Source organism: Desmodus rotundus, chromosome X, assembly GCF_022682495.2.
Source record: "Desmodus rotundus isolate HL8 chromosome X, HLdesRot8A.1, whole genome shotgun sequence".
NCBI classification, from domain to species: domain Eukaryota; kingdom Metazoa; phylum Chordata; class Mammalia; order Chiroptera; family Phyllostomidae; genus Desmodus; species Desmodus rotundus.
In genome coordinates this window covers 78,932,985-78,956,159 of record NC_071400.1, presented here as the reverse complement: position 1 = coordinate 78,956,159, position 23,175 = coordinate 78,932,985, and the positions used below count along the sequence as shown (strand labels likewise).

At 39.3% G+C, this 23,175-nt stretch overlaps 1 pseudogene; it reads right to left on the bottom strand.

The window, feature by feature from the left end:
• Positions 1-7,795: 7,795 nt before the first annotated feature.
• On the bottom strand, positions 7,796-9,278 carry LOC112302036 (keratin, type II cytoskeletal 8 pseudogene; annotated as a pseudogene).
• Positions 9,279-23,175: the final 13,897 nt, after the last annotated feature.

Genomic DNA, 23,175 nt, shown 5'->3' with positions numbered 1-23,175 from the left:
GCTTTGTGTTCAGGGGGACAGTGTAATACAATTGCAAGCAATGCATTTTGTGCCTGTCCCTTCCTAGCTGCATGATCATTAGAAAGCAACTAAAACTCTCCGAGCTCAGAGAACATAGATGACAATGGTTGTTATGGGATAACTGTGATAACTGTGGTTATTCCCTATAGTCTGGGGCCATGGATTTTAACAATGGAGTTATTACCAAAGTTTCATTTCCTCCTTTCTCCATTTCCAAGGCTTTACTCTTTCACATGCTTATAGAACCTCGATATACTCATTATGAAAGTAGTTGCTTTTTTATCCTCCTTTCTCTGTTTCCCCACATATAGTGTATGCTAATATGAATGGCTAATACCTTGCACAGGTCAAAGGAAGTTAGTGACAAACTATGTTGCAGTGACAAACGTCCTGAATATCTCAGTGGCTCAGTCATTCCACATACCCATCAAGGGTTAGATGGGGCTCTGCTCTGCCTCGAGGGAGCAGCCTGGGTCGGGAATAGTGTCGGTCATTGTGGCAGAGGGGGACACAAGATATGGTGAACCACCCATTGTCTTAAAAATCTGTGCTGAAAAGTGACACATACCATTTGGCCAAAGCAAATGATAGGACTTATGTCAGCAGAGCCGAATGCATAATCCTTTTCTAGGATTTTTCATTAATAAAATCTACTGCATAGCGCTAGTTTTCACACCTTCAATCTAGAATCTGAATGTCATTTTTCCCTCACGATGTGTATTCTGGTATCAGTAATTCAGTCTGTATAGTCAATAGAAACAAGAAATTAACTGCAAGTGTCTCTGTTAAGAACTCCTAAAACTCCTCACTTGAGTTCTATCATTTGTTTGCCTTCTTATCACTGCTGTACCTTAGCAAATGTATTCTAAGGACATCAGGGGCTTTGCATGAAACGCATTAATCATTCATGCTATTCTGATTGGCTTCTGCTCTTCTTTCTGCAGAATATAGAAGCCAAACAAGGTCACTGGTGTAAGATTTATTACAAAATATCTTATTGACAATTGACTTTTCTCTTTCTAGAATCTTACTGATGGTGATACAGTCTCCTATGGGTTTTTACGGCTCTTTTTTTAAGAGAAAAAAATAGCACTCTATCTGTCCTAGTTCTATGACAACCAGGCATTCATCGTGAGAGGAAATCCAGACGGGATGAATTTTTTATGTTCTAATATTTCCTTAGTCATGAATGCGAGGTGAGTCAATATAGCCAATGGGTCAGTTCAGAACACTGACTGCTCCCAGCAATTATTGCCGTCAGCGCTGTTTCCGTGTCAGTTGGAAGTGTACTAACATTTCGAATCTACAGTAACATGTGTTTGCATCACTTCCTGGACTGGCCTCTCCCATTTTTCATTAAAATGAGTTTGTAATTCCATGGTTATTTTGAGTATAGAATGCTAATGTACTGAAGTAGTAGAGAGTTTTGAAAATTCCAAAGGTTAATTTATATCATATTATGCAGTGTTTCCTGCGAATGTGTCTTTTGGGGAAATGTGTATAAATTAAAATTTTGTTAATACAAATCAAATGTTTAACTTATTAAGAAGGTATTTGAAATATTTACATGGTAATTTCCTTTTTCTTAATACTAATTATCATCTCCTGGTATTTTTCATTTGGAGACCTGGCTTTCCAATTCTGACTTTTATTTTGTCTTCTGTTACAACGATAACCGCAGTTCCCAAACTGTGCACCAAGATTCCCTAGGACACTAAGAGATGTTTTAAAATTTCAAAATAAGTCCGGCAGTGTCTGTCAGACACAGTGTAGACTGCTAGGACAAAATACTTCACAGTTTTATCATTACATATGAAATTCCCTTTGATCATATTGTGGGAGCAAAAAAATACTTTTTCTTCCACCTTCTAAGTACTTCTAGCTAGGCTGCTAATGAAATTGACATAGATTAACAAGGGGAAGTCAAATTTTATTTTATTTTTTAAAAGATTTTATTTATTTATTTTTAGAGAGAGGAGAAAGGACGGAAAAAGAGAGGGAGGGGAACATCAATGTGAGAGAGAAATATAATTGGTCGCCTCTCACGCTCCCTCACCTGGGGACCTGGCCTGCAACCCAGGCATGTGCCCTGACTGGGAATCGAACCAGTGAACTTTTGGTCCACAGGCCAGCACTCAATCCACTGGGCCACACCAGCCAGGGCAGGAAGTCAAATTTTAATATGTGCACATGGGGAATTCACATAAGCATGAAAATTCCAAAGACAGGGAGGCCAAGTTGGGTATATATTTCATTTTGAATAAAAGAGAAAGGCGAGAGGGGGTAGGCATCTGAGATTTCAAAGGAACTGATCATTGAGGAAGAGCGGAACACAGATGCCAGGTAAATTTTTGCTAGGCTACTCCAAGAACAATGGGACACAGTGGGGTGATCTAGTTAACAAGCCCCTGCTTGGCACCTTCCTATCTACCACACCTAATTCAAATTAGGCTCAGGTGATATAAGCTAAGATTTCCTTCCTGGGGCAGGACTTTCCATCTGAATATCTTGGGCAGGAAGGAGAGACAGACAGTTCTTTTTGAGTCTTTTGTTTCTCAAGAACCAGCTTAAAATCAGTATCTCAAAAGGAAAAACTTTGGTGCCCTTCAATATGATATTTTTGTGAAGCTGGATTTTGGTAGTTGCTCTGATAAAAAGCAAGTACTGTACAAAAACCAATGTGAGGCAAGAAATGAAGCCAATTGCATCCAAGTGGATTCCAAGGTTTGAAGTGTGCAGTGCCCAGCAGCCAAATACATCATGTACTTATTTATAAATGAAGTCAAAATTTTATTTTTTCTTTCCATTTGTATGTATTTTTTCCAAATGGATACTAAATCATTAGCACAAAAATACCTATTAAGTTGTTGGAACCTAACAACTCAATAAACAGAACTCTTACATATTTAATTTGGTCCAGGACCCCTCATGAAAATATTACTGAAACACTATGTGAGCATCTTTGTATGAGAAAGTTTAGGAACCTATGAACTATATGTATTATATCCAGTGTAATATTCAAATAATACAAGGGATATAATGGTAGCAAAATTGTTTTTAATTTACTCAAAATTATAGTTGATGTGGATTTATAAATTTATATTAAATAGCATTGTGCTGAATACCTTACATCAGGGCTGTCAAACTCATTTTCTCCTGGGGCCACATCAGCCTCGCAGTTGCCTTCAAAGGGCCGAATGTAACTTTAGCACTGTATACATGTAACTACTCCTTAACGGTTAAGCAAGAGCTCGGCGCTGCCGCCGGGTAGAAACAAGGTGTCGGGCCGGATAAAACAAGGCGGAGGGCCGGGTTCGGCCCTCAGGCCTTGCGTTTGCCACCTGTGTCTTACATCCTCAGTGAATCTAAAAAATACTTGTTGCATCTTAATTCCATCTAATAATATAGTTGTACCTGTTAGACAACAAAAATATTCATACATATTCACGACTTCTGGTTTTTGAATACTTCTTTGATGAGTTGATTAAAATGTTACTCTATAACATTGCAGTAGACTTTCATGATTGATTTCCCTAGAATCTATGTGTTTGTCATCATCACCAATACCGCCCGCCCCACAACACTCATACACACAGTAGGCAACCATGTCACTTGGGTGAGGCTAGCCCTTCCCACCCTACCCCCACCCCCTAGTTCCAGCTCTGGGCCTACCCAAACCAATTAACATTCTTCCATCCCCTTTGGACCAAGTATTGGTTAAGAATGAACAAGTGATGTGGCCGAGTTGGTCTGAATAAGGGGTTACTCAGAACTTTGATTTATAGTTGGAGGAAAGAGAGAAGTTCTCACTTGCTCACTGAATAGGAACCAGGAAGCCTCTGGCCCAGGGTGTGTTGGCAGCTATCTTGAAAGAGCCAGGGGAGCTAGTCCCAGGAATAGGAACATGAATATACAACAGGAAATTTGCTTTTGGTGACACTACTCTATTGAATAAATTCTAACTGGAAGACATCACCACTGCACACAACATAAATACCTTCAGAATTTTCAAAATATTGAGCTAATGAGTGTCATCTTTGTTAAAGTTTTTTGTGACTTGCAACCAAAAATATTCTGATACAGATGTCTTACTGTTTTTATAACTGCAAATAAGATAGTCTTAGAAAAGACTGTTAAAACTCAAATCAGAAATTCTTTGAGAAAACAATTGATTATCATTCAAATAAGAATAGAACGTAAGAATGATCCCATATTTCCATGAAAAAATAGTCACACTTATTTAGTGTCACGTAACTACTACGTATATGTGTTCGTGTGTGTGTGTGTGTGTATGTGTCTAAATACAAAGACTTACTGGAAAAACAAAACAGAAAATAATGGTTATTGAGGTTTTATCATGTTCCAGGCAAGATGATCATATTTTAAATATGTTTCAGCATAGTATTGTTCTATTATGCTTAACTGTGCAAATCCTCTTTGGTAGAGAAAAATATTTTTAAACAATTAAATATTCTCAATTTAACGTTTCCTTATCACAAGTATATGACAGAAAAACCATTACGATCATTCGAGTTAGTGATTCTCAACTGTGACTGCACATGCCTATGGCCAACCCTGGACATATAAGTTTATTAGTCTGTATCTAGGTCCGGGCATTACTAGCAACTCCCCAGGTGATTCCATATATGGAGTTAGGGTTGAGTAGCTCCACTTTATGTGATGTTACTCAGAGTCTAACTTTGTTCCCACTGCCTACTTTTTCTCTAACCTTCTCTGCCAGCTTTCTCACATAGGAATAATCAGCCAGCTACTGTTATAATGTTTTGATTCATTGTATAGAAAGTCAAACTACAGCTACATGTTGTACGCTTTCAAGAACTGATGCTAAAATAACCCTATTTTTTTCCTTTCTATATCTTATTTCAATAACTCCCCAACCACCAAGCCTCTCCTCTGGATTTTCTGGCTTTTACAAGTCAATGGTTTACAAAACACCAGGTTACTTCCTTAACTGGGTTTAAGGGCCCCAGTAAGAAATCTATTGGGAGGTGTAAGAATGGATTTGGGCATAAACCTTAATTTAAGTAATTTTCTTTGCTATGTCCACGAGGTAGCAATGATTGGATGGTTGCTTCCTCCCAGGCTCTTAAAATGCTAAGAATCACTAATCAAAAGAAGGTCAATTTGTCTCAGTGAAACTGCCAGTTGTTTATTCTCAAACACATTACTTCAGAAGGTCTGTTACAAAATGTAACATCTGTGTTTTACTAAAAGAGAAGGTAGGAGAACCCTGACTATTTATAGCTCAGATCATTACCAGTGTTGCTTTATTTTTGCCTTAATAATGCTTTTCCACTAGCTTTCCAAAATTGCAGGAATCTCTAGAAGTGAAATAAATTTTGGAGTCATAAGTATCATATCTCATTATAATAAGGAGAAAGTAAAGCTTTCAAAATAATTTGGGTCCTGATTTTGTAAGATTCAATAGCAATTTTCTGGATACAGTGGAAACAGGATATACTCTAATTTTCTTGTGATCTGAAGCATACACAATAGTACCAGCTGCTTCCGCCGTCTCACACTGAACAATGTCAGAAACAGCACTCTTGGGCATATTAAAGTCATTTATAAATTGTTAAAGATCACAGTTGAGTATGCATTTCCTGGAATGTTTTGTCATTAAGAGTTAGGCTTATTAAGTCACTTCCTTGTTACATCAATGAGATTCCTGGGTCTTATATATGAGTATTGTGAAAACCTAACATAAAATACTGAACCACATTCTTCCTGGTTTCTTCAATAATTGGCACAAGTCCTTTACCCAGAATTGAGAAATGTAAAGAAAATGTAAACTTGTATAGAACAAACATCTGGAATACCAGTTACATTTATTTAGTCCTAAATGAAAGCACAAAAGATCCAGCTAAAATCTTACTTTATGTGACAAGGTGTTGCTATGTCCAATTGAGAGCTTTTCCCCATTATTCGTGGCATCAATGCAGCCGTCTGATATAAGTGGTGATGGGGGCTCCTCATCATTTTCTGCCTTCTGAAAGGTGTTATCTGATTTGAAGAGAAATACATGTCCTGGAGAAAGGACTACAGACAGAGGAAAATCTACACTGGAAAGACCCAGTGAGAGCCAGTGAAAAGAGCATCCGCAGCCGGGCAAGCTTGGTCTTCCCATCTGACCGTCAGAGTTCAGCTCTTTTCATCAGCCTCCAGTTTCAATGCATTTGCAGCAATGCAAACAACAATAAACAAATGGAAAAGCAAAGGAAATGTATCGCTTAGAACCAGACATCTGATTCAATTATCATGTAATCAGAGGAGTCAAAAGCCAATTTCACTCAATGCACAAAAAGTGGATATCTAACTTTTATAGCCTATGATTCTTTCACTGGAGAAGAAAAGAGACTGCTAATGTGATTATATATATGAAGGTTACTATTGTCTCTAATAGGAACTTGAAATATTTTCAGTGTTCAGACAAAATACAAAAGGAAAAGACTAATTTTCAATAAAGTTAGAAGCACATTTTACATAGCAATAAACTGAAGATGATTATAAGTCACATTTTTCTCTTGAGTATTTAGAAGGCCCTCTAAATTGGCCTTCTGGGCACCTCTTCATAGGCGTATTGGCCCTCTGTATGTCCTCTTTGGAGAAATGTCTATTCAGGTCCTTTGCCCATTTTTTAATGGGGTTGTTTGTGTTTTTGGTATTGAGTGTTGTGAGTTCTTTTTGAATTTAGGATATTAACCCCTTATCTGATGTATCAGCAAATCTCTTCTCCCATTCTGTGGGTTGTCTTTTAATTTTGTTGATGGTTTCAGAGAAATGCAAATGAAAACCACCATGAGATGTCATCTCTCACCTGTCAGAACGGCTACCATCAATAAATCAACAAACAACAAGAGTTGGAGAGGATGTAGAGAAAAGGGAACCCTAGTGCATTGTTGGTGGGAATGCAGACTGGTGCAGCCACTATGGAAAGCAGTATGGAGACACCTCAGAAAATTAGAAATATCTGCCTTTTGACCCAGCGATCCCACTTCTGGGAATATATCCAAAGTAACCCAAAACACTAATAGAGAAGAACATAAGCACCCCTATGTTCATTGCAGAGTTATTTATAATCACCAAGCCCAAGTGTCCATTAGCAGATAAGTGGATAAAACAACTATGGGACATTTACACAATGGTCATAAAAAAGAACATTTTACCCTTTGCGACATTATGGATGGACATTATGCTAAGTGAAATAAGCCAGTCAGAGAAAGACAAATACCATATAATTTCACTCAATTTGTTCAATCTTATGAACAAACTGAACTAACAAGCAAAATAGAGACAGACTCATAGATAGACAGCAGGCTGACAGCTAAGGGGTGAGGAGGGGTGGGAGTGGAGGGGTCCAGCAAAAAGGAAAAAGGACTCACAGACATGGACAACAGATTGGGGAGGGGGGGAGGTAATAAGAGGACTAAAAAGTAATGAAAAAAATACAATTGAAAAAATACAATTAAAAAAAAAACCAAAAGTGAAAATTACAGTCAGAAGAAAAAAAAATGGCCTTCTAGTATCTATGTTTGTTTTTTGGTTGCTTTTGGCAGAGCCAGTTGAGACTTTATTTGGGGGAAAAAAAACACCTAGTTTGGCTTTTAGTCAGGGGCCCAGGCAGTACATGCCCCCAACCCAAGGGTGAGCTGAGGGCTGGGGCCGAGTCTCAGGTGGGTGTCCTGTGCCCTCCACTCCCCTCCACAGCTCCTTTCCTGCCAGCTCAGAAGACAGGAAGGACCACAGTAGTTGTTCACTTGGGCAGAACATCAGATGACTCAGACACCAGCTTCCCATTGCGGGTCTCAATCTTCTTCACAACCACTGTCTTGGAGGAGCTGCTTGCTGGAGTGGCTGAAGGAGCCAGGGCCCGCACCAGAGCCCGCACCAGAGCCCAAGCTGGCCTGGAAGCCCAGGCCTTAGATGAGGTTCTTGTAAGCTGGGCTCTGCCCACCTGAGTAACTACTGCTGGTGATCTTGGTATGGATACTCATGTTCTGCATCCCAGACTCCAGCTGGCTCTCCTCACCCTCCAGCAGCTTGTGGTACATGGCGATCTCCACGTCCAGGACCAGCTTGACGTTCATGAGCTCCTGGTACTCACGCAGCTGCCGGGTATTGTACTGCTTGGTGGTTCTCAGAGAGGCTTCCAGCTTAGCCAATTTGGCCTGAGCATCTTTGATGAGCAGCTCGCCACACTGCTTAGCATCAGTGATGGCAGCCTCTAGGGAAGCCCTCTGGCCTTTGAGGCCCTCAATCTCAGCCTGGATTTGACTGATGTTCCAGTTCATCTCAGAGATCTCTGTCTTCATGCCACGCGGGTCATCCCTGTGCTTCCTGGCCAATGTCTGCAGCTCCTCATACTTGATCTGGTACATGGTCTCAGCCTCAGCTCAGCTGCAGTTGGCAATCTCCTTGTACTGGGCCTTGACCTCGGCGATGATGCTGTCCAGGTTCAGGGACAGGCTATTGTTCATGGACAGCACCATGGATGTGTCAGAGATCTGGGCCTACAGCTCACAAATCTCCTCGTCATACAGCTGCCTGTAGAAGTTGATCTCATCGGTCAGCCCTTCCAGGTGGGACTCCAGCTCTACCTTGTTTATGTAAGCTTCATCCACATCCTTCTTGATGAGGACAACTTCATTCTCCATCTCTGTGAGCTTGTTGATCTCATCCTGGTACTTACTCTTCAAGTCCTCCACCAGCCCCTGCATGTTACCAAACTCTACCTCCAGTCTCAGTTTCTCCTGGGCCAGCCTTTCCAGCTGCCACCAAAGGTTGTTGATGTAGCTCTCCACCATACTGTCCAGGTTACTGCGAGTCATCTTCTGCTGCTGCAGGAGACTCCACCTGGTCTCCAGAATCTAATTCTGCTGCCCCAGGCTCCACACCTTATCAATGAAGGAAGCAAACTTGTTGAGGCTCTTGATCTGCTCCTTCTCCTGGTTGCTCATGGCCTGGATGTTGGGGTCCACCTCCACTTCAGGGGGCTCAGCAGGCTCTGGTTCACTCGGACAGCTTTGAGTGTCCCCGTGCTCCCAAGTCCACTGAAACTCTTGGCCAGATTCATATCGGCACCCAGGCCAACCCAGTAGCCACTGCCCATCCAGGAAAAGGCCAAGGAGCTGATGCTGGGCCCGCTCAAGTACGAGCAGCTGCTGAAGGCGGGGGGGGCCAGAGGTGGACACCTTGTAGGTCTTCTGGGTCACCCTTGTGGACATGGTGGAAACTGGAGTGGAGGTGAGGAAGCAAACCAGAGATTCGAGAAGGAGCCAGAAAGTTGCTTCTTGTACCTATGTTGTTATAGCTTATAAGAAAAACATGTAATGCATGCAAGTACAAAAGATGCTGAATATACAAATGCATTACTGATATTTTAAGATAGCCAATTAACAAGTTTTATATATTATGTTCTTAAATTGGTACCAAAGGTATCATGAAACTTTTGAGCTAAGGTAGTTCACTCCCCACAATTCAAAACAAACGGAACTCAGAAGGGTCAAAATGACTTGCACAAAAAAGTAACAGCAGTCAGCAGAATAATCAGAATGAGAACCCAGGTCTCTCAGTTGAGGGGTAAGTTTGCAAGTACAGCAAACCTCACAGAGAAGAATCTTAAATATCACACATTATCGTCATCTACAAAATCAAATACAGTGCCTTTAAACACAAACATAGCTTGTCTTAAATATTGAGATTTTTCTCATCAGACAAAATGTATTATATGTAGGAGAATATAAAAGTAAAAAGAATCACCCAAGAACCGGTGTGATTACTTTTGTCAACCAAAGATCCTTGGTGTCAATTTACCACCACCAAGAATCCCCAATTTGGAGTTCAGTGAAGTAGCACACTTTATTCAGTTTAAACAGCTCAACTGTGGTACAGCAGGCTGTCAGGAGGCCATTGGGCGAGGCCTCTCCCCCACTAGACATCTCTGCTGTGCCCTGTGATGATCTGCTCCCCTCTACTCCTGGGAGACATCTTCCAGGTTTCAGCTCCAGCAAAGGAAATGCAGGCTTCAGTTCAGCCTTAAATGGAGAGGGAAATTGTGTTTTCAGAGCTGGAAGGGAACTGACTTATATAGACCCCACCCTGGTTCTTGATTGGTGTGTCCTCATGCAAAGGAAAACTCCAAATCCTCACAATAGGTCCAAAGGGCACTTTCCTGATTGGTCAGAGATAGAGCCACTCTGATTGGTCAGTGTAGGAGCAGATGGGGATAAGGCTGTGCAACTCTGATTAGATAGGAAAAACCTCAGTGCTATTGGTGAAATGGGATTCCAGGAACTCCTTTATTAAGGGCAGGCTCAGTGGGCAGAAACACAGTGTAGGCTTCCCCCTAAACTGCAGTTTGCATGAGAGGCTCCTGTGTAAAAGTGGCTGCTAGGTGCTTTTTTTTTTGTTTTGAATTTGGGTTTTTTCCTTTCCCTTCCTTCCCTTCCCTCCCCTCCCCTCCCCTCCCCTCCCCTGCCTGTCCTGCCCTTCCCTTCCCTTCCCTTCTTTCTTCCCTTCCCTTCCCTTCCCTTCCCTTCCCTTCCCTTCCCTTCCCTTCCCTTCTTCCTTCCCTTCCCTTCCCTTCCTTCCCTTTCCCTCTTTCCCTCTTTCTCTCTTCTTTCTTTCTTTTTGAGCTTCATTAGCCATTGGGAGGTTTTCTTAGTAGGTATCTTCTTTCTCAGAGTCCACACTTTGTTGTATTCACTTTCAAAATTTTTTTTTCTTGTGTATATCTTCCCTTTGAAGCAGAGTGCAGCCAAGAGGAGGGCCCCAGGAAGGGATTTGTTATGGGGTCCAGAGCTCGGGGTGTCCAAGAAATATTAGAAAAATGTATGTAGGATGTCCTCACTCCCACAAGCCTGAGCCAGGGGGGATGGGACACATGGAACAGGGCCATTCAGAGCTGTTTTGGGTAGCAAGAGCTTTGCAGCTAACCCCTGGCACGGTCATTTAACATATCTATAACCTTTAACTGGTTTCATGGATGTGTTAAATAGCTGTGGCCATGCTTTGAGCCAGGGGGATGGGAGTGACTTCCACCCAAGATGGGACTGGGAAGCAACTCCCCCTGGTTACAGGGCCTGCCTGAGAGCTTGGAGATGATTGGCTCCATGCCATGGGGCCACACCTGCCCAGACTTACTATGGCAGCCCAGTAAAGCTGGAAGAATACGGGGATGCTGGCAGGTGTAACTGACTGTAAGAGGAGTCGGAAATGGGGCTGCAAAGGAAGATGGGCGCTGGGATTTAAACCTAGGCCCGGCAGCCATAGAGATGAGTAGACCACGCAGCTCCGAAGTAAAGAGGGAGTAGACCACGCGGCTCTGAAGTGAAGAAGGAACCACGAGGTTCTGAGGGGAAAGGAAGAGGGCCATGTGGTTCTGAAGTAGGTAGATAGAGGTCCACGCGGTTCTGATGAAGGGAAAGAGAGGACCACAAGGTTTTGGAGGAGAAGGGAGAGGATCAGGCAACTTTGGTGAAGTGAAGAGAGGACCATGCAGTTCTGAAGGGAAAGGAAGAGGACCACGAGGTTTTGGGGTGCTTCTTTTTGCCACGTGGCTTAGGCAGCAGAAGAGACTTTGCCAGGAAGAAAGGGGAGAAAGGACTCTTGCTGGTGGGCCATGAGAAGGTGCCACATGGCTTTGGATTAACTGGAGATCGCAGCAGCCACACAGCTGATGGTGCTGGGAGCCTGAATCACGGACTTCTACTTCTTTCCCTGAGACACGGTACCCCGGACTGGGCACAGGGAGAGGGAAGGACTGTGCGTCTGTGGGTATTCTAAAGGACGTTAGTATCTTATTGAAGACATTAAGCCATTACTCTAAGTCTGTGTAACTTTTAAATAAACAATTCCTTTCCTTTTCACCAGTCTCTGGCATTGAGAGACGTCTTTCCTCTGGCGGCGGGCATTTTGAACCTAGCAGGTGGGCGTGGGGGAAGGAACCTCCAGAGACAGAAAGGGGGAATCCTTTCTGTAATAATTTATCGTGAACCACCCCCTGCCCTGCTCTGTAACACCTTCACTTTTAAAAATAAACTTCATTAAGGTTTAATTTTAGACACAACACAATACCCTAATTTTATATAAACAGTGCTGTATATTTGTCCACTACATACCATACACACATGTCACCATCACATCATAGATGACTTTCACCACGAATCGAACAGTTGCTTTTTGCATGTTTGTGTTCAAGTTCCACCACTCTTCCTGCCCAGTCAACGCTCATCTGCTTCCTACCTCCATGAACTAGTTTTGCCAATTTTTAAAATTCATATAAATGGAATCATACACTGTTTTTAGTCTGGCTGCTTTCACTCAGCAAAATGTTTCTGAGATTCATTCATGCTGCTGAATATATCAGAAGTTTGGTTTTTTTTTCAATCACTGAGTATCATTCCATTGTATGGATATACCACGCCTTTTAGGCATTCGCTATTGATGAACATTTTGGTTGGTAAACATTTCACTTATATCCTTTTAAAGGCTATTATGAATGAGATATTATGAACATACATATGCATGTTTTTACATGACCTCTTCCTCATCTGGGGTTGGTCTGGTGTTTCTCATGATTAGATTCCAGTTCGCAGACTTTAGAGGTTATCACACCTTACCCACCTGTCCTACATTAGTAATGTTAATTTTAATCACCCCGTCAAATGCTTTCCAATTTCTCCAATGCATAATTACTGTACTCATAAGCAATCTTTGAGGAGATTCCTCAAGGCCATGATCCTGCTCCTCATCAAAACTTCCCCCTAGATTTAGCATCTATTAATAATTCTTGACTGACCCAAATTTTTGTCATTATCATTGCAAAATAATAATAACTTCCCAACTCCAGTATTTCTTTCACATTTAGTCAGCCCTCGAAATTCTCCTATAAGCAAGGGCTCTTCTATGCTACCCCGTACACATTCATTTATGTATCTATTATAATTGTGGACTTGTGAATTTCTATTATATCCAAGGTTATGATTCTTAATTATTTGATGTTTTAATTATCCTAAATTTAGCCAGCAGGATCCTTGTCAAGTCAGTTCCTATGCCCTTATGAATTGAACCATCAATTTTTTTCTTTACTTTTTCTTACTTTCAGACACAAGATGTTCCAGACTCATCCTGTATCTATGTTGCCTCATTCCTGAAATCTACCGTTTCTCCCAGGAGTCCTGACTCTTTCATGAAAAATAGTATTGGAGACCTAGATTTTGGTGCTGTGTATGCTCATTGTTCGTGAAGTGACTTTGCTCTTTGACCCTCTTACTGTGTAGAACTAGGAAAATATGCTTATATTTACATACGTATCTAAATATACCTCCACATATATATACATGCACATATTAACAAGTACACACATCTGCATATTTTAGAAATCAGGGATTCACAGTGACACATCTAATTCTAAACAATTGCCACCGGGTTCCCTGTTGCCTTCTCCACAATCCATATTTTCATGGCCCTTCTTGCAACAGTGAGAATACTAGCTCCCAACAGCACCACCAGTTTTACTCACACGCTCAGTTCTATAATACATGTGAAATGTTTTGAGATGCTTCCCCCATACCACTACAATAAACACATTTTTTAAAAAAGAAATTAAAATTTGTTTGCCAATCTCTTTCCTTCCTCACAGTGCTCTGCCCAAGATTGAGAATGTATAGTCACATGCCTCATTCTTAAACTAATGGGATTAGTCCTCCCTTCTTTCCTTCCTTTTTAAAATTGTGGATATGATATTTGTTTGAAATAAAATTAAGTCCATTTGTTTCCACTTTTAGATTTTTTTTACCTTAATACTTTTATTGATTTAATTTACTTTTGAACATATAAAACATTAACATACATTCAAAGCTCAAAAATATTCAGAAATATACGCTCAGAGAATGTTATTCCTTCCTGTATCTTTTTCATCCTATTTTTCCTTTATGTGTAATCTATTTATTGTATTTGGTGTTTTCTTCTTTTGTAAAGGTAAGCAGATGTGTATGTTTTCTTAAGGGCAGGCTCAGTGTAGGCAAGAGATTACTCTTTTATATACACAAATGTTAGCACATGTTTATGCTTTTTTGCATTTTGCCTTTTGTATTTAATATCACTCCTTGGAAATCACCCTATATCAGTTCATAGGGATCTCATTCTGTTTTAAAGTTGTACTATACTCACTTGTGCATATGTAACAGTTTATTCAGGCTCTCTCTAAGCTTGGGCATCTAGGTAGTTGCTAATATTTTGCAACTACACATACTACTCCAATAAATAACCTTGATCATGGGAATTTTCATACTGCTGGAGTCATATCTTCTGAGTAAATTCTGAGAAGTGGGCCTTCTAAAAGTTGTAGGGTAAATGCTCATGTGGTTTAGGTAGATATTACCCAAGTCTCCTTCATTAGATGTCGCATCATGTTGCATTTTGTAACTGTTTTCCCCAGCCTCTGCATGAAGTTTATACAAAAGTAAGATGTGCTGTTAACATAATATTATTTCCCAATTTTTTAAAATCATACTGTATCATAGGCAATTTCACATGTTATTAAAGCTCTTTGTGAATGTGATTGTATATGATTGCATTATACTCCATTGAACAACCATACCATTATGAATTTATTCATCTTTGGGCATTTAGTTTTTAAATATTAGTATTTTACATTAAGTGACAGTGAACATTTTTAGTGTGTAATCATTTGCTCCTTTGTAAGACGATGTCACTAGAAATGTATTTCTGAATTTTCATCCCATATTCTCACTTTACACTGTGAAGGACATCGAAGCTTGAAGAGATACCAAAAATCTTCGCTCACTGTATGAGAACTTTACACATTTTATGAGAGAACTTGAGCAGAAATATTTTGCTAAAACCAAATCATTTATTAAGATCTATGAGCAATAAAGTCTTTGTTAATTATAGTCATTAATGAAGTGCAGAAGAAAACTATAAAAGTGTCAACTGCAGCAATCCCTGTGCCCTCCACGGGTCATTCAAAATGTCTTTTTTCTTCCATGGTAGAGAGCCGGGTGTATTGAACTTTGGGGTTTTAATAAAGAGCTCCAGAATGATCGCCAAAGTATTTCAAGTGCTCTCTGAGTGCACTTGGTGTTTGCAAGGATTTTCATTTCACAGATTACTTTGTCCAGTAATTTCAGAAATGAAGTGTTTTTCTTTAAGCTCCCAAAGATACAATACAATGTGCACTGAAAATGTGTAGCCTTGCATTGCCTTCCTGTCTTAGCATGGGCCACTCTTCTGAGAAGCAAGTGGAATTTTTGATAGAATTTGCCTCTTCTCTCTCAGAATAGACTGCTTGCTTCGGTTAAAACTACAACATAGCTATGAGGGCTGGAGGCTTCCCCTGCGGACGCAATCATTTTATAAGCTACAAAATCTGACATTTATGTTGACAATATTGTATCAGTCCCATTCAACCACATGACTGTCCTTCCCTTTGCTGCTGACACATCAGGCCTCCAGCTTCCCTTAGTGTCACGCTCAATAAAGCACCCCTCATTTAAAACCTGCCGGAGTTTCTGCCTCAAACCTTGCCTCGCTGCCTGGATACTACCCTTGCCTTGGATTTTTCTGGTCTCAAAGCACCTGCCAACTGTAGCTCAGGCTGCTTCGCCAGTCTTATTCCGAATTGTGAATTCCTTAACAAATGGCACCATCCACAGCATGTTGCTGGCCTGCTGGCGCTTGGCCACATTTGGGCCTAAGTCAGACAATTTCCATCCATTGTTTGCTGCCATGAGATGGAAAAGCTCCCATGGCCAGCTGCAGACAGCATCCAGCTGGCAAAGAGATTCATAACTTTTGGCTACAGCATCTCACAGCAACTCTCCTGATCAATACAGGCTCAAATGTTGACCTGAAGAAGTTTTGTTAAGGTTTTGTGCCCAGTCCACAGTTTTTCTCTTAATTAAGCGAGTTAAGTTGGGGTCTCCTATACATTTTTTTAAACCAAAGGGCCAGGTAGTGTGCCTTTACCACTTTACCACCAAAATAGAAAACAAGTGTTTACCTTCCCAAACCTCCAGTTCCTCTCTCTTAGTCTCTCTCTCTTTCTCGAACACACACACACACACACACACACTCAAACCTACAACAAAAAGTGAAAAGTAATAAAAATGGTAGACGTGTGTAAATGTAAAGGCTGTCATTTTTTTCTTTTAGCTTCTATATTTCTTTAAGAGAAAACAGATTTTTAAAGATTAAATGATAACATTTTGTTGTGGGATTTTGAACAGATGTAGAAGTTAAATGTATGACAAAATAGTACAATGTATAGGAGGGAAAATAGAATTGTACTTTTTAAACTGTTTTGAGTTAAACATGAAATGATGTAACACTCATTCTAAGTACACTGTGATAAAGTAGGGATACATACTATAATCCCCACAAAATGTAGTAGAAGTAGGACAAATAGGTATCAATTAAAATCCCATAGATAACATATAATAAAAGATAAAAATGCAAATAACAAAAAAACAATAAATGAAAACAAAAAAAAATGTATGGGACAAATAGAAAACGAATAGCTTAGAACATATACTTAACTTAAACCTAATCAAAAAACTGTCAATTCATTAGGAAGAGAACACAATCCTGAAAGTAGATGCAACAAATAACAGAGCTACAACACACATGAAGTAAAAACCGACAGAACTAATATAAAAAACACAAAAGGCCACATCATACTTGGTGATTTCATTACCTCATCTCAGTCATTGATAAAACAAGTAGACAAAACATCACAAATAAGGCTGTAGAATATGCGAATAACATCATCAACACACTTAACCTTATCACGTTTATAGATCACATCAACAATTAGGGAACATACTTTTCATGTGCACATGGAATCTCCCTCAAGATAGATCATATTCTAGGCAATAAATATGTGCCAATAAATCTGAAAAGACGAACTACTCACAGAATGCATTCTTCGAACAGAATTAAATTTGAAATTAATAACAGTAAGATATTTAGAAGGTGCCCCAGACTTTGGAAATTAATTCACACTTTTCAAAATAGCCCATGGGTCAAAGAATACATGGCAAAGGAAATAAGCAAAATATTGAGCTGAATTCTAATAAAAGCATAGCATGCCAAAATTTGTGAGATGCTACCAAAGCAATATGTAGTGGGAAATTTATACCTTTGCATCCTTATTTCAGAAATAAGTAAGATTTAAAATCAATGACCAAGTTTCCATTTTAAATGATGTGAACTGCCTAATTTCAAGACTTTCTATTAATGTAATGCTGTAGTATTTGAGGTATAATGGTAATATACATACACAGACAAATACCTCAAATGAAGAGAACACATCATTCAGAAAAAGGCTCACACTCACATAATCAATTGATTTTCAAAAAAGGGCTCAATGCAATATAAAGAAGAAAGAAAATATCTTCAACAAATTGAGCTAAAGTAACTTAACAAACATATGGAAAAAATAACCTTGACTTCTTTCTTCAAGGTACATAAAAATTAATTTGAGATGGTTTAAGATGTAAATGTAAAGGTTAAAACTGTAAAACTTTTTAAAACATCACAGAATATCTTTGGGAACATGAAGTGTTCAAAGACTTCCTAGAGCAGCCAGAAAAAAAAACTGATCTTAACGAAAAATGATAAATTGGAATTTGAAATAAAAAATTCTGTTTTTCAATAATCATCTTTATGAAATTAAAAATGTAGGCCATACAGAGATTGAAAATATTAGCAACACACATATCTAACAAAGAACTTGTGCCCAGAATATATAAGATCTCTCAAAAGTGAGTAATAAAAAATGGACAAAATGCATGAACAAATACTACAGGAAGGATGATATGTAAATAGTAAGTACATGTAAAGATTCTCGATGGCATTAGGCATCAGGGAAATAAAAATGAAAACCACAGTAGTACAACCACGTGGAAAACTGGTTAGTGATTTCTTAAACAGTTAAATATATATCACCCTTACTTAGATCTAATGATCTATTCCTTGGTATTTACTTAAATGAAATTAAAAATTTTGTCCACACAAAAATTTGTATGTGAATGTTTATAATAGTTTTATTTACAATAACCAAAACTGGAAATAACCCAAAAGTCTATCAACAAGATAGTAAACTGTGGTCTATTCATGTAAAGAAATAATATTTAGCACTAAGAAATAGTGAATTGTTGATATACACACCAACATGTATGAATCTCAGACATCATGTTACTAAAAGATGACAGACTCAAAGCATGCCATAGTTTGATTTCAGTTGGATGAAGTGCTAGGGCATCCCAGCCTAGCCCGTGGCTACGTAAATGAGAACACTGACTGCATCCCGGGGGGTGGGATGTGACTGGAATAAGGAAGCGCCAGGGGCTTTTGATTTTTATCTCGAGTGACTGTAGATTACATGCATGTATATTACATGTGAGTGTTTGTGTGTATACAATCAAATATCATTGGACCGTACACTTCAAATATTGTTTATTTCACTATATTTACATTGGACATTAGGAATAAAAAGTTTTCAAGTTAATTCTTTGAGATAAGATGTTTAGGATGAATACTACTCGGGGAACTTTTTCAGCAACCAAGTAATCGTTTTTCTTTTGTGATCTAGTATCTTTGACCTACACATATAAAATATTTTATGAATATTCATAATTATATTCATAAAAACATTCATAAAATATTTGTGAAACCTCGGTGAAAACAGCTTTCTGTTCTGCAGCTATATTCTTCAAAGTTATTCAAAGTCATCAAAATGCATTTATTGATTTCATAGTCAACATTAGCTTTTAACTAAAATATACATAACTGCCATGGCTGGTGTGGCTCAGTGGATTGAGTGCCGGCCTGCAAAGCAAAGGGTTGCTAGTTCAATTCCCACTCAGGGCACATGCCTGGGTTATGGCCCAGGTCCCCAGTGGGGGGCACACGAGAGTCAACGACACACACATTGATGTTTCTTTCCCTCTCTTTCTCTCTCCCTTCTCCTCTCTCTAAAAATAAATAAAAATCTTAAAAAAAATAAAATATACATAAACCATATAATTGCTATTATTCCTGTGGATCTAAGTTATTGGGGTTTTTTTGGGGGGGATATTCTTTCTTTTACTTAGAAATATTGAAGAATGGACCAGGAAGATTATTTAATAAGGGCTCCCTAAGATACCTTGTAATCTGCAGTGTTGGATAAAGATCAGAGACAAATTCTTGAACTACATTAGTGATTTGAGTAATATGAATTCAAACTTACTTTTAATCTACTTGGCATAGAATTACCACATTCCTGTACATTTGACTTGTCCTAAAGGAAATATGATAATTTGCAAATGTGGCTTTTCCCGAAGGAAATATCAACTATTCACAACTATTTGCAGCACTTAGATGCAGCAGATGAGAGGATTCTTGACACAAATAATATAACTAGCATAACATCAATATTCAGCATGGCAGTTGCTGAAAATGTAAAGGGGGTACCCTTTTCCGTCCTGATTAGAATGCCATCATTCATGTATTCTAGCTAATGTCCACAAGGAAAGGTATAGGGGAAATTTAGATGTCTACAGCCTTCAGAAATTGGTTCATCTCTTTCCAGGTTAAGTGAGTTATTTATCAGTGACTCAGCACATCTGTGGTGTTTGAAGGCGTATTGCATAAATTTAAAAGGAGTCTTTATTTATTTCTGTAGCCAAGAAACAAATCCAATTAAAACAAGCAACTTGGAAAGATTTTTATTTCTGAAAGTTATGGATAATTTCTTCAATATAAAAATTCAACGTCTGCATTTTATAAAGCACTTTGTACTTAGATGTACTTCAGTGCTCACTTGCTTACACGTTAAATGACGTGAAAAAACCGCTATGAAATGCTCATGTGTTGTAGCTAAGATTTCAGGGATATTAGAGTATAAAATAGAACAGAATGGAAAATAGCTGGAGCCACACTTTCTCTTTCTTAACAGAACCTCAATTATGTCTAGGTGTACCTACTCTATTTCCAATTCCATGGAGAGTTCTCCTATTTGCCAGTGGAATAAGAGCATAGAATTTCTCTTGATTATTCCTTTTGCTCCACATAGGTTGTGTGACCTAATTTGGTCTAAATAGAATAAATTTTATTCTATGTTTTGAGGGGAAGTTACTCTATTTTCTCTTAGTGACCAAGAAGTCAAGCACCCGTAGTTGTGATTGGCGTTCTGTTGAAAAGCAGTTATTGTTAAGGAGAGCAAAGTAGAGAGAGATGCATATTTCATTGAATCATTCAATCACCGTTGTTCCTGTACTTGACCCTGCACTACTTCTAGTCTTCCTGGTATGCAAGGAAATGCATTTCCTTGTTGTCTAGGAAAGTTTAATTTAGTTTTTCTTATCAAAAATTATTTTCTAAGCAATATGGAGGCATGCCATTATCTATACTCAGGCCTTAATTTATAGTAAAACATTTTGCTGTTGGACTGCGTTTTAGGCAAAATAAGATACTCATGCTAGTTCATGGTTCTTATCTACAATGTAAGCAACAGAAAATAAGTGAATATGTTTTGGTTCATATGCTGCAATGCAATTCTGAAGTTTACCAGACTATCTCCAGGAATACCAGCAGATAGCATTGTTCGTAGCTGAGAGACTCCAAAACACTCTAAGTTATGGAAAACCTAAGGACTGAAAAAAGCCTCAAGTATAGGAATACAAAGACAAACAATAATGAATGAAGCCCAAGAGTATTGGACTGAAGTATAATGATTTTAGAATATGAGATTCAAGGAGAAGTAATTTCCGTTCTATCTGCTCTCTGACTATTGAATCGTCATAAATGGCAATGGCCTTATTGAAGCTTTCTGTACCGTTAGGGAATTGCAATTCAGTTTCATTGCAGAGCATAAGATACTGATGAAAAGCAGGATGAAGATTATTTCTCTTAAGTGTGAGAGGTAGGAAATATATGACCTGTGCTTAAACTATCATCCACACGGAGATAATTTTACAATGTGAACTTAACCTTCACAAGTTAGGAAAACGAAAAACCAATCATTATTAAACAGTAAAGGACTCAGAGTCCTATGAGATAATCAGAAGAAAAAATGGGAAAGAAACAAAATCCTGAAAAAAGACATGCACAATCGTTGTGACCCATGTAGCAGAATATCCCTGTTATTGTTAAAGCTGTAAGGGTTCCAGTACAAGATTGTGACATAGGAGGCTCATGAAGTCACCTCTTCCCATTGACACACTAAATCTACAGCTACACACAAAGCAGTTCTCTCTGAATGAAGTTCAGAAACTCCCTGAGTAACTGCTACACTTGGGGTGAATGAGAAAATACCCACATCGCCCACGTGGAAGTGGGTAGGAAAGGCTGACACCTTCTCACAATAAACCCCTCCCTTGGCACAGAGCCATATAATAAGGAGGGACCTCCCAGCTCCCAGCTCCCATCTTCTCCCAAATCCAAGGGTGTGGACTCCGCATCCATCACCACAACTTTTAAGACTCCTACCTGTGAAATGGGCCCCCAAAGCACCTGGCTCTGAAAGCCAGTGTGGCTTGCATCCCTGAGACCCACAAGCCTACAGCAAACAAAGACAGTTCTTGACAAGTTTCTGAGGACTTACCATTGCTCAGGGCTCAGCACAGAGGGAGTGAGTGAAAAAATGTCCATTTCCAAGTCTTTCCCTGTAAGAGGCCTATTTGCATACTTTCACAACTGCTCCCTGAAGAGGCTTAGGCTTCTGATTTAGCACACGCTAGTGGCTGGCTGCGATCCTTCACTAAAGCTGACTACAAATTGCCGATATCTCCTTGCAAAGAGCTTGTACACATCTGGTGCCAAGTTTTTGTGGCTGCTGCCCGAGGAACAGACACCTAGATCACCTGGCTCTGATAGCCAATGGGACTTTCATTCATGAGTTCCAGTGAACCGTAGCAAACAAAGACACAGTTATTAATGGGCGCAGGGGAACCTGCCTCCCACAGCTATATATCCGAACCTAGCACAGAGGGAGCAGGCAAAAAATGTCCATCTCCCAGTTTTTCCATGGACTTCACAATGGAGAACCCTGACAAACGCTAGCTCAGTAGGGGAGCAAGGTTAACACCAGCGGTGGTTAACTCATGTTGACAGTATGTCCCCTGAGTATGATGTGATGAGAATATCACTACCTCTGTGGTTTTTCTTGCAAAAACACATAACCCCAGTCTAATCGTGAGAAACATAGAGAATAACAAAAATGTGCTGCATTATCCTTTTATTTTTTAAGACATTTGCACTTAGATGAGTTTAGGTATCAAAACCCACGTTATTTTAAAAAACTCAACCTCTAAATCATGCATTCATTCATCAGCTCTTTTCTTTACTTCGTTAAACATCTATGTTCCTCTCGTACCCACATTCTTAAAAACCTTGAAAGGCCTACTTAGGGATGCCTTTGCTTTCTTTTGCCTTCCAGTTTTTATTTCTACTATTACATTGTTTTCTTTTAACACTCTCCTAGCAACACGATCATCATCCCATCCTTTCTGCATTTAAGATGCTTTGCTGGCACCTATTACCTTCACTCTCATCCAAAAATAATAATTTTCCTGCAGGCCAAGTCTAACTTAAGAGTTGGGCCACCCATGCTTTATAATAAATTGAATATAATACCACTGAGCAATGCAAACTAACAAACTACTGATGAATGGAACGACATGGATGAATGTCAAAAATGTTATATTGAGCAAAATGAACCAAGCCCAAATTGTCTGTGTCATTCCATTTATATGAAGTTCTAGAAAAGGCCTCTGGGGGTACAGAATTAAGTGGAACTGAGAATAAGGGACATTTTGGAGGTAAAGAAAACATTCTATAATTTCTAGTAAAGAGTCCATGAGTATGTACATTTATCAAAATTTATTAAATTATATATTTATTTTATTTTAAAAAGATTTTCTGTATTTATTTTTAGAGAGAGGGGAAGGAAGGGAGAAAGAGTGGGAAATGTCAATGTGTGGTTGCCTCTCACATGCCCCCTAGTGGGCACCTGGCCCGCAATCCAGGGGTGTGCCCTGACTGGGAATTGAACTGGTGACCCTTTGGTTCACAGGCTGGCACTCAATCCACTGAGCCACACTAGCCAGGGTTAAATTATATATTTAA